Source organism: Brassica napus, unplaced genomic scaffold, assembly GCF_020379485.1.
Source record: "Brassica napus cultivar Da-Ae unplaced genomic scaffold, Da-Ae ScsIHWf_1779;HRSCAF=2412, whole genome shotgun sequence".
NCBI lineage: Eukaryota > Viridiplantae > Streptophyta > Magnoliopsida > Brassicales > Brassicaceae > Brassica > Brassica napus.
In genome coordinates, this window is record NW_026015195.1 from 1 (window position 1) to 12838 (window position 12838).

Below are 12838 nucleotides of genomic sequence, written 5' to 3' on the forward strand. Positions count from 1 at the left end.
ACTATTTCGCGAAAATTGAAATTAGAATTCTGACGGAATTCCGAGGATAATGTCCGTCGGACCCTAGGTTTATAACCCCGAGCCCCTTTTCTTCCCCATTTCTCTCTTCTTCCTCTGCGCGACCTCCTTCTCTCTCCGGCGCTTTTCCCCCTGAAATCCGACGATATCTCCGGCGATCTCCCTCTTCTCTTACACAAATCATGTAAGGACCCTATCCCACTCTCTTAGGTTCTTTTGTTAGGTTTTGTGTAGTTTGATAGATTTTTGTTAGGGTGATTGGTTAGGATTGTGATTGGGTTGTATAATAGGTTTAGAATTGTGATTTGGTTGAATAATTTGTTTGTTGAATTGATTTAGAATTTTTTATATTTTTATTTTTTGTATTTATAAAATCGTTGGGTTTTGTATATAAAATCAATTTTTGTATTTACAAAAATGATTTTTCTATATAAATTCGATTTTTTGGATTTTACAAAAAACAATTTCTATATAAATTTGATTTTTTGGATTTACAAAACATTTTAAACTCTATAAAACCTTTTTTTGTGATTAAATACTATTATTTGGGATTTAAAAATATTTTCATATATATATATTATTAAAAACTTTTTTTGTTATTAAACAATTTTTATTTATTAAAACTATTTTTGTTATTAGAACTATTTTATATATTATTAAAAAAATTTAATATATATAATCTTTTCTGTAATTAATTATTTGGGATTTTTTTTAATAAAAAAAATTAATTTATAATTTCTGTATTTATTAAATATATTTTTTTAATTTACAGGTCTCATGATGATCAGACTCGGCCTCGACAGCGTCGTGGTCGTGGTGGTACGGGGAGCCAGTCTCGGGATTCCAGCCATCTTCAGGATTCCCCTTCGCCCCACAGCTCCAACCATACATCTCCCTCTGCTGCACCCGCTCATGCTCCTCTCGCTCCCGCTGCTGCATCCGCTCCTGTTCCTCCGGGTCCTCCGGGAGTGATGAGGGTTGCGGAGTTGGTTCAACAGCCCGGTCGTGACCATCTTCCGTATCTCACTCCGTATCCACATGGACGGGGTCAAACATGGTAATTAAACATTTTTTTTTCTTTAAATTTGGATTCATTATTAACCGTTTGTTCTTTTAATAAGGTTCAACCGATCCGAGAACGGGATCAGCGCATGGATCAACCGTATGATGTACTCGGTCCTCGACAGTGGACATCCGACTTTCACTCACTTCCCAACCGACAAGCAGGTTCTGTGGTTTCGTCAGTTTGCGGTAAGTATTCTAATTTTTTACTTATATTTTTAATCTTTAATATAAATTTTCTACTAATTGTGTTTTTTTTTCAGCAAGAGTTCAACTGGAATTCCGATGAGACGCTCTTTATCTATCACACTTCGTCCATAAAGTAATGGACAACTATGGGAAGCAGATCCACGAGTGGAAGAAGAAGTGGGAAATCAATAAGGTTCGATTTAATTTATTAAACTATTTTTTAATTTATTAAACTTTTTCTTTTTTTTTAATTAAAAGGTCCCAAAGTCGATGAACGACACGGTCTGGAAGGAGTTGTGTGCGCATTGGGATAAGGAGGAGACGAAAGAAACTTCTTCCACCAACTCCACCAACCGCAGGAGCGACCGTAAAGGGAAGGGCATCTACAAGCATAACTTGGGTGCTCAATCTATTGCCACTCTCGGAGATCGCATGGTAAGTTTAACCGCTTTTTCTTCAATTATTTGAGTTTCAGAATTTAAATTTATTGTGCATTTCTTCTAATTTCTAATGTTTCTTTAATTTTATGTTTTTTTTCAAGGCGGAAGAAAATGATGGCGAGCCGGTCGATGATCTCGCCCTAATGAGGAGGGCGTATACCAACAAGAAGACCGGCCAGATTGATGACGGTCTTGTGAGGGACGTGGTCGACCTGGTCCAAACTCAGGTGGTAGACGAAGTGTCTCAGCTTCAAACCGAGGATGACGCTTCGACGGCTTCGACCAACTTGTCCCGGTTTCGAATCAACGAAATCGTTGAATCCGTAAGTTCTTTTTTTTTTAAAGTTCAATTCATTTATTTCTTGGTTTAAATTTCTAAATTTGGCTTTTTTCTATTCAGTCGGTTCCAAAGAAGAAGGGACGTTTGTTCGGTTTGGGTCGTCGCATCCGGTCGGTTCCTCCTTCTTCTGCACCACCGCCCTTTGTTGATCCAGAAGTACTTACGGCTCAGTTGAAGGACAAAGATGATCGAATATCTTTGTTGGAGACCCAGATGGCGGCTCAACAGGCGGGCTATGAGGCACAGAGGAGGCTGAACCAGCAAATGATGGAGATGATGCAGAGGATGTACCCGAACGAGGTGTTCCCGGACGTGCCAGACCCGTAGTTTTTTTTTTCCCCAATCTCGGAATGTTTTATTTTTATTTGTGAAACTTTGAATATTAATTAATATGATTTCAATTTTACTTTTAATTTCATATTTTCGAATTTAAATTTCAGAAATTTTATTTTTTCAAAAAAATTAATATTTTTTACATTCCGAGGAAATTAATTATATTTTTCACTAGATCGATCGATGCGTTTTTGAACAAAAACGCATCGATCGATCCGTTTTTTTTTTTAAATATATCGAGGGACATTTCCCTCGGAATTTTCCGAGGGACAACTCCCTCGGAAAATTCCGAGGAACGGATCCCTCGGAATATACCGAGGGAACAGTTCCTCGGTATAAACCGAGGAAAAAGTCCGTCGGTATACTCCTATCGATCGATGTATATATGTCCAAACACGCATCGATCGATGAAATTATCCCGACGAAGTTCTACCTCGGTATATTCCGAGGACTTTTCCGACAAACAAGGGATCCTCGGAATTTCCTCGGAAATTTATTTCCTCGGAATTCCGTCGGAAATTCCGAGGGATTTCAGAGGAAAAAAGAAATTCCGAGGAATTATTTCCGACGACGTGTTTCGTCGGAATTTCGTCGGAATATCGTTCCGACGAAATTCCGACGATTTTTTCCCTCAGAATCCTTGATGTTTTCTTGTAGTATTGTCAACTGTTCTCATTATGCTTGCTCTCTCTTCTCTGAATGTAAGGCATTAACGAGTAAGGGGCTGCATCAATCCTATCCTCTCCGACCTTTTTGCACATATCTGCACATATGACATTGAAAAACAGAGTGCATGAGGGTGAAAATAAAGGCTTAGGTACAAGGTTGGAACTAGCTAAAGATGAGCTAGCCACTCAGGATCAGCAAGATTGGTAAAAAGAATAAGAAGCCCTGAGCGTGGGTCTCGTTTCCCTGATCTAGTGCCCATAACAAGAAGAATTCAGTCAGAATTAGGTTCAAGTTAGGTGGAGTTGAGTCTACCCAGTGTAACCTGATCGGATGAGAGCTTCTGGAGAATCAAATGAGATAAGTCAGAGGGTGTTCCAGGTCCAAGTGTGGGTCTTTCATCACTGCTAAGGTCACTGGATAAGAATGTTAGAGCACGAGGTGGTTAAGAGAATATATCACAAGGTCCTAATTCCCACAAGAGTTTTAGCTGACTCGATTCTAAACTGACTCAATAAAACATCCAAATGACATAAGGACTGACTCGAAAACAAAGAAATAAAGTTTCAGCACACAGTGCTTCCCCCAGACTTAATTTACACCATCCCTCGTGTGAAATGAATCTGAGGTCCGCCTAAAATCAACATAAGGCATAAAAATAAAACATAAAAATAAAGAGTTCAGATGGATAGAACAATGGATAGAGAATAGTCCTCGCGGACTCAGTCGGACTCGCCGCTCTCGGCTGGATCAAACGAACGTCTGTTGCGCGAGCGATGAACCTCCTCGGTCGAAGTGCCTGTTCCCATAGGCGCCTTTCCTGGTCGTGTGATCGTGGAGTCTGCTCTGCTGGAGGCTGTCGCTGGTTACTTCCGCCAATGTAGCCTCCAGTGATGAGATGGAGGATCCTCTGCATGAGGCTGTTGTTCTTCCGCTGCGAGTCAACCATCCAGCGTCGGTAAGCCTGATCATCGGTCACATCAGCCAGCTCTCCGAGGTCGTATGACGGTTCAGCTTCTGGGGTGATGTCCTCAACATCTTCCATGTCCGCGTCAGGGACTGCAGCACGTGGATCAGTGCAAAGGAGCTCAGGTGGAGGGAGGAAGCGTATGTTGTCGAACACGCTGAACCTGGTGATCTCGGGGTGAGGCAGTTTGGTGAACAGTTGGGTACCGGCCTTATCAAAGAAGCTGTAGGTCTCTTCATCACGCATGATGTGACATCCATAAGGTACTTGATGTCAAGGTACTGAACCTCTTTGTTGACGCTGTACTTGCCGAGATCTATGCTGAAATGCTTGAAGAGCGGTGTAAGCAAGCTACCGCTTATGTCCTTCTTGTTCGAACCGTGCATAAGACACTGCCTCCTCTCGCAGATCATGGTCATGAAGTTGAAACCGGGGTTCGTTTTGACCTTTTGAATTGGAATGCCGGACCCAGAAGCTCGGATTTCATCCTCAATACCAGCGTACAGAGTTTGCAGCTCCCCGTTGGTGACCTTCGAGGTGAGATCTTTAGCGAACAGGAGGTTTGAGATGATCTTTGCAATGACCCGAAGCGCCTGGTTCCTGATCTGCGACTGGTAAGCCTTTCCGGGTGTAAAGTTCCCATTCGCGATGCAATCCCAAAAGGCTTTAGAAGGAGAGAACTTTTTCGCGACCGCTACTCCTTTCGGTTTGGTGGCTGTCTCATAGATCTCATTGAGCTTGTCGAGGGACAAGGAGCAGTACTCTCCATCGGCCATGAAAGAGAATGAGCAGTTGGCGTAAGAGGGTGCATTGGAATCCTCGTACGTGATCGTGGCGGTGGCGAGCACTTGGCGAGCAAGGTCTGGGTAGAGCTCATGTGTTGTATAGCACAGAGGAGCTATCCCTATGGCGTGTAGCGTCTCGAACACGTCCTCGTCGATCCCAAGATCAGCCAGAGTCTCCGCGTGGCAGAAACGAGTGGGTAACATGTCAACCCGGAGGAGAGCGTTGTAACGCGCTGCTGTTCCCTTATCCCATCCCTCGCAGTTGAAGTCCAAGAGCAGTGGGCTGTCGAGATCAATCGGTTCACCCTCTTGTTCACGGGGCCATGGGTAGGTCGCAGAGGTTTGTTGTTGTGCTTGCGGGGGTGGCGTACTGCTCGTGCAGGTCGCTCGCGTTCTCTTGGCTGATTGCTTAGTGCGTGCCATCTGCAAAGCAAACAAAAGAAAGCTTTAGTTCTGTTATGCGCACAGGAGAAATGGAATAGAACAATTTCCATCCCTCCTTATGCAAACCGTAATTTGCCTTGACACGACAACCAACAAATCGAAAATCAACCCAATAACTCCATTCAACTATCCACAAACTGAATCCAAACAGTCCTATCAATTGCAAATCGCAAATGTGAAATGAATCATGAGTTCATCTTCTAAATCAACCCTAACAGCAAAAGGGAAAATCGAAATCAATGTAGTACAACAAGGATCGATCTATTGAAGCGGTTAGAATGATGAACTTTGCAAACTGAGTATTGCGATTTGGATGAGGATTGTCGAGCCTCTTACCTGTAGAAACTGGTGAAATGAACTGCAAAAACAGAGAGAACTCGAAATTCCAAACAAGTGAGAAGCAAAAACCACTTAAAACGGTTGAGAGACAAAGATTTGGTGGTCGCTTAAAAATCGCAAGGGGAAGGGCAGTGTACGGCGCAGTGAAAAGGGGGAAAGTGGAAGGGTGGAGCCTTAAATAGGCAAAGCCCTAACTGCCCTTCCCTTTTTTTTTATGTATAATTTTTTTTTTTTGGTTCGGAACACTTACCTGGAACAGGCAATGGGTTGTTCTACCAGAAGAACAGTCCTTTGGTTGTTCTGACTGAAGTGTCCGATTTTTTTTTTTTTTTTTTTTTTGACCTACAAAATAAATCTGAAAAGAAATAAAATAGACTATAGAAAACAATGTACACACTAACCAGTGGGTTGCCTCCCACCAAGCGCTTGGTTAAAGTCATTAGCTTGACTTGGATCAGCCGATCAGGCTGATGGGGGATCGCTTAGGGGAATTTCTTCGCCCTCTGCGATAGTGGAGTCAGCAAGGTAATGCTTTAAGTGCTGCCCGTTCACTACGAACTCGTCTCCTTTTCTGTCCAGTAACACAACAGCTCGTAGGGTCGAACTTCCTTAATAGTGAAGGGTCCGGACCATCTAGACTTCAGCTTGCCTGGGAACAACCTCAACCTTGAATTGAAAAGCAAGACCTTATCGTTTGGTTCAAAATGTCTGGCAATGATGCGCTTGTCATGGTATGCCTTGGTCTTCTCCTTGTAAATTTTGGAGCTTTCATAGGCGAGGTGCCTTATCTCTTCCAGCTCATGGATTTGGATCATGTGTCACTCGGTTGCTGGCTTGATGTCGAAATTCAGTAACTTGACTGCCCATGCAGCTTTGTATTCGAGCTCGACAGGGAGGTGACATGCTTTACCGTAGACCAGGTGATAGGGAGTTGTTCCCAGCGGCGTTTTGTAGGCTGTTCTGTAGGCCCATAATGCATCGTCCAGCTTAAGTGACCAATCCTTTCGTGAAGTGTTGACAGTTTTTGGAGAATGCTCTTGATCTCCCTATTGGAAACCTCAACCTGTCCACTCGTCTGCGGATGATAAGCGGTTGCCACCTTGTGTTTCACTCCATTCTTTTTCAAGAGGCCCTGAAATACCTTGTTGATGAAGTGTGTTCACCATCGCTAATGACGACTCGAGGCACTCCAAATATCGGAAAGATGATGGAGCTGAACATCTTAGTCGCCACTTTTGCATCATTAGTAGGGCTTGCTATCGCTTCTACCCACTTAGATACATAGTCAACGGCGACGAGGATGTACTCGTTCTTGAAGGATGAAGGGAATGGTCCCATGAAATCGACTCCCCAACAGTCGAACACCTCAACCTCTAGAATGTAATTCTGAGGCATCTCATTCCTCTTGCTGATGTTCCCAAGTCGTTGGCATGCATCGCACCTGGCTATGTAGGCTTGAGCATCCCTGAACATAGTTGGCCACCAGAAACCTGCTTGAAGGATTTTGGAAACCGTTTTGAATGTAGCGAAGTGGCCTGCGTAAGATGAACCATGGCAGTGATGTAGGATTCCTGGAATATTTGCCTCTGGAACACACCTTCTGAACAAGCCATCCTTGCCATGTCTGTACAAAAACGGTTCATCCCAAACATAACGCCTCGCCTCCCTTAAAAATTTCCTCTTGTCGTTTCCAGTGAACTTAAGGGGTTGCTTTTCAGCAGCAAGAAAATTCGCAATCTCAGCAAACCACGGGAGGTGAGAATACTGCTTTTGGATCACGGCGACTGGATGTTCCGCGACGTGATAACAATTGGATCTCCTTCCCAGAGGTTGTTTCGCGATGCTAGAGCAGTCAGATGTGATTCGCAGAGGTTGTTCCGCGAAACGCAGACCAATCGCATTGACGTGTTCCACTGGGTGTTCTTCATCAAGAGTTGTGTCGTCATCAATCTTCATTCTGGACAGATGGTCTGCAACCCCATTCTTGACTCCTCTCTTATCCTTTATCTCAAGATCGAATTCTTGGAGGAGAAGAATCCACCTTAACAACCACGGTTTCGCATCTTTCTTTGTGAGGAGATACTTAAGAGCAGCATGGTCTGTGTGCACAATCACCTTAGATCCCACCAGGTAGGATCTGAACTTCTCGAATGCAAAAACAATAGCCAGGAGTTCTTTCTCTGTTGTGGCGTATCTGCACTGAGCTTCATCCATAGTTTTGCTCGCGTAATAGATCACATGAAGTTTCTTATCCTTGCGCTGCCCAAGTACTGCTCCAACTGCAAAGTCGCTTGCATCAGTCATGATTTCGAAGGGGAGATCCCAGTCTTGCGGTTGCACAACAGGTGCGCTGACTAGAGATCCTTTGATGGTGTGGAACGCAGCTAGACACTCACTGTCGAAATCGAACTTGATCTCCTTACAGAGCAGTCTGGTGAGTGGTTTCGCTATCCTTGAGAAGTCCTGGATAAACCGTCTGTAAAACCCAGCGTGACCCAAGAAACTCCTGATAGCTTTCACATTTGTTGGTGGTTGCAAACTCATCATCACCTCGATCTTTGCCTTATCCACCTCAATTCCTTTCTCGGAGATCTTGTGCCCCAGAACAATCCCATCTGTGACCATGAAGTGGCACTTCTCCCAGTTGAGCACGAGATGTTTCTCCTCACACCTTTTTAGTACCCTGCACAAGTTTGACAAACAGACATTAAAGGAGCTTCCATAGACGCTGAAATCGTCCATGAAAACTTTCATAATGTCTTCGATCAGGTCAGTAAAGATTGACATCATGCAACGCTAAAATGTTGCTGGCGCATTGCACAGGCCAAATGGCATTCTCTTGTAAGCGTACGTTACGTAGGGGCAGGTGAACGTCGTCTTCTCCTGATCGTCTGGATGGATAGGGATCTGAAAGAAACCTGAATAACCATCTAAAAACAGTAATATGGGTGGTTAGCCAATCTCTCAAGCATTTGATCAATAAAAGGGAGTGAGAAGTGATCCTTTCTAGTTGCTGCATTAATTTCCTGAAATCAATACACATGCGATGTCCTGTCACTGTCCTAGTAGGGATCAATTCATTCTTTTCATTTGTGATAACAGTGATCCCACCTTTCTTAGGTACTACATGAACAGGGCTGACCCATTTACTATCAGATATGGCATAGATTACACCTGCTTCAAGAAGTTTCATAATCTCTTTTTTAACGACATCTTTTAGATTTGGGTTTAACCTCCTCTGATGTTCGACAGAAGTCATTGATTCATCTTCTAGGTGTATTCTATGCATGCATAAATCAAGTGAAATGCCAGGTATGTCAGCTAGCGAATATCCTAATGCCTTACGATATTTCCTAAGCTCACACAAAAGCAATGCAGTTTCCACATTATTTAGCTCAGCATTGACAATGACAGGATATGTGGAATTCGGACCTAAGAAAGCATACCTGAGCCCCTTGGGAAGGGGTTTTAGCTCAACCTTGGGAGCTTTAAGCTCGCTTCAGGGATCCTCTGGTTGGTTCGACAGAACAGGCGAGTTCGGTGTAGGGGTCGCTCTAGATGGAGTGGTTTCGACCCTGTTGCTCTCCTCCCCCAGACTTAAACTTGCTACCATTCTTCCCATACTCCTTGCGGAGTCAAGCATCTTGGCATACCCATCTGCATCAATGTTCACGACACTCTGCTCGGCCTCGGCTCGCACTAGTGCAAGCTCCAGTGGGTCTTTGGTAAGAATCTCCTCGATCATTCCTTCTCGAGGTTGGAGCGGATCAATCCCTTCATCAACCTCAAAGGTCTGCCCATCCAACATCGGCTTCTTTAGCAACTCATCCATCTCGAACTGCATAACTATGTCTCCAAGATTCAAATCAATCTTCCCCTGTTGCACATCAATGATGGCTCCAACAGTACATAAGAATGGTCTTCCCAAGATGAGAGGATCTTTAGACTCTTCTTCCAGTTCTAGAACAACGAAGTCTGCTGGAACAGAGGTGTTCCCGACCTTTACATGGAGATCCTCTAGAATACCAACCGGGGATTTGACTGATCTATCTGCGAATACCAATGACATCTTAGTTGGTTTGAAATGCGTGTATCCTAGACGTCGAGCCACAGAGTAAGGCATGAGATTCACGCTGGACCCAAGGTCAACCAAAGAGCATGCAAAAACTGTCTTCCCAATCTGGATAGAGAGGACAAATTTGTCGGGGTCTCCTCGCTTCTTTATCTGCCTGTTCTGAAGCACTGCGCTGCACTCCTTGGAAACCGTCATGAACTCGCTCTCCTCTGATATTTTTCCTGAGATCAATCCCTTCATAAAGCTGCGCATGGAGGGCATCATCTGCATTGCATCCATCAAGGGGAGTCGGACGGTTAGGTCCTCCAGCATCTTCCTGCACTAAATTTCCTCTTTGTCCTTACGAGTGGCCCTTGCTGGAACAGGGTAAGGGACCTTAGGAATGTATTCGCGAGGAGGAACAGCCTCTGGGATCGGGCGCACCGCTTCAGCTGGTTGTTTTGGCCCTGGCGAACTTGTTTCAAGTGCTGGTTATGTATTCCTCTCATCTGCCTGATCGGCTGGCAGTTGTTCCGACTCTTTCTGCTTCCCTTTCTCAGCCGCGGTAAACCTCCTCCTTTCTGGCTCGGAGAGTTGCTTCCTGCTCCTCAGCTGAACCGCATTGCACTCCTTGGGGTTTTTGTCTGTTTTACCAGGTAGAGTACCTTGCTGCCTCTTGACACTCTCAGCAGTCTGAGCTATCTGAATGTCCATCTGTCTCATATAGCTTGCGACATTATCGTACTTGGTGCTCAAATCTCCGAACATATGGTTCATTCTGGTATTGATCTCGGTAGTGACCTGGTTCAGAGCTTTCCCTTGGAGCTGTTGTCCTTGGAGGAGTTGCTGCAACATGGTTTTAGTTTCATCTTGCGGAACGGCGACAGGGGTGGAAGTAGCGACCTGATTGTTCTGGTGGTTCTGCATTTGAGGTTGATTGTTCTGTGGTTTGCTTAGAACATAAGTTCGGGGTTGATAGTTCTTCTGATACCCCGCATACTGACCTTGGTTGCTCTGCGCCGGATCAACTGGTTTGTCCTGCTTAGGCCAGAAAAGCTGTGGATTGTTCCTTACGTTAGGGTTTGGGTGGAATTCTTCAGCTGCCACCCTTGCCCATTTACGTAGCTCACTTCCTGCTGATCGTCTCCTGCTTTTTCAGCTTCCAACGCCTTGTCGCCTGCGCTCTTCTCAGGAGTTGCTTCTTCCATTATGAAAACCTGGCTCTAGTTTCCCTTAAGCAGTTGGTCCACCTTTGCCGCTAGGTCATCTATACTGTTCACACTTTTGGAGCGATCATGCTCCTTGTTCTTATTGAGTGAACTCGAAGCCATGTTCTCAATGAGCGCGAACGCACCAGGTGTGGTTTGAGTCATGAAGTCTCCGTTACTAGAGGAATCAAGGGTGTTCCAGAACTCATAGCTCTCTCCATCGTAGAACACCTCCAATATGTAATCGTCATCAAACCCATGGTGTGGGCACTCTCTCTGGTACTCTTTGTACCTTTCCCAAGCTTCATGAAAAGGTTCATCAGATTTCTGCTTGAAGTTGGAGATTCTATGCCTCAGAACCGCAGTTTTGGACTTGGTGTAGAAGTGACTCATGAATGCTGATCGAACCTGGTCCCATGAGGTTAGAGAACCGGTTGGGAGAGATTGCAGCCAACGAGAAGCTTTCCCTTCGAGAGGAATGGGAACAGCGTGCATTTGACATAATCCGGTGGCACTCCATTAGAGCGAGAAAAATTGCAAATCCTCTCAAAGGCCTCTATGTGGTCCATTGGTATGTCTGAAGTGAGGCCACTGAACGTGCTCTTCTGTACCAGACCTATCAGTGCAGGTTTGATCTCATAATCTTGTCGAGTACAGGGTGGAGGGTTGATGGGAGAGCGGTTTGTAGTGAAGTTCCGCGGAAGGTTTCGCTCCCCAATAAGAGCACCACGCTCCTCTCGCGCGGCGTTCTCTGCTGCTTGTTCATGAGCAGCTTGTTGTTGATTTTGGATGGTTTGTTGCATCTGCTGCATCTGCTGTTGCTGATTCTGCATTTGTTGTTGAATGAGTGCCAATGCAGCAGTGAGGTCATCCATATTGCCGTGATCACCCATGTTGGTGTCGGTTGTTCTTGGCTGTTGGTGGTTATGTCTTTCTAATCTTGCGAGTTCGTCGTTGGTCAGTTGATGTAGTGGTCCTTGTGCGTTGCTCCGAGTATGTCTACTGGTCATGCACTTGGATCATCTGTTCCAACAAAGAAGTAGAGCAAGTTAGATATCTCAGAATAAATATTAAACCGAAAAATAAAGGTAAAAGCTTAGTCTCCGTCGCAACGGCGCCAAAACTTGATACACTAAAAATGAATCCTTGCTACTGTCAAGTTAACAGTGGTAATTGTAATATTTGAGATTCAATCCAGAGGACCAGTTTACTCTTTACTCTTATGAGTTCAATAATAAGCTGAGAAACAAGTGGGGTTTTGAGAATTAATTGTGACGCAAGTAACTAGAATACATGGATGGTTCAAATTCAATTTAAATGAAGCCGGCTTAGGGTTATTAATCGGGTGTCAATGCTATCAATGATAGTCGTTCGATACACCTTTCAGTCCGTCGATTGATGCAACTATGGAGTTGTCGATCGACGTCCCATCTAGCAAGCTTTAGCGAGCGGGTTTGAACGTGTTTACTTAGTTTAACTAAATCAGTTGTCGCTTGTTTCTAGCAATCCTAGCACAATATGAATTAAATCATACAAAGGACCATGCTTTCGCTTGCGCCCAATTATCTAAGAACATGGTCCTAGTTAACTACTCTAGAACACAAGCATTAAAGGCAATTCAATTGATGGATATCCAGACAACTTAGCAGTTCTATATTTTGGGCTAATCCCTCATGACTATTTGAACCTTAAACTTAACAAGATGAACTACTCAGACATAGCAAAGCAATTCATAGCAAATAACATAAAGGAATTCATAAATAAATTAAGGTCAGAAATACTGGAGTTCCAATACAAATCTCTGAAGGAGTCTTGGATCTTCTTTCTAAATCTACTAAAAACCTTTGTTGTATGAAACTAGAGAATATGAATAGTGTAAAAAGCGTGTGTTTCCTAGAACAAAATGGCAGAGCACATAAATATTAGGTTAAAAGTCGGCCAGGGGTATTTCCATAATTATGTCTTGACTTGGGTTTTAAGCCGGCTGGGATTT

General features: G+C 44.1%; 1 non-coding gene across 1 annotated transcript; it reads left to right on the top strand.

Moving 5' to 3' along the window:
- The first annotated feature begins 11098 nt into the window (after window positions 1-11098).
- On the top strand, window positions 11099-11205 carry LOC125598870. Its single transcript, XR_007332772.1, has one exon. It is a non-coding gene; the product is annotated as a small nucleolar RNA R71 (small nucleolar RNA).
- Window positions 11206-12838: the final 1633 nt, after the last annotated feature.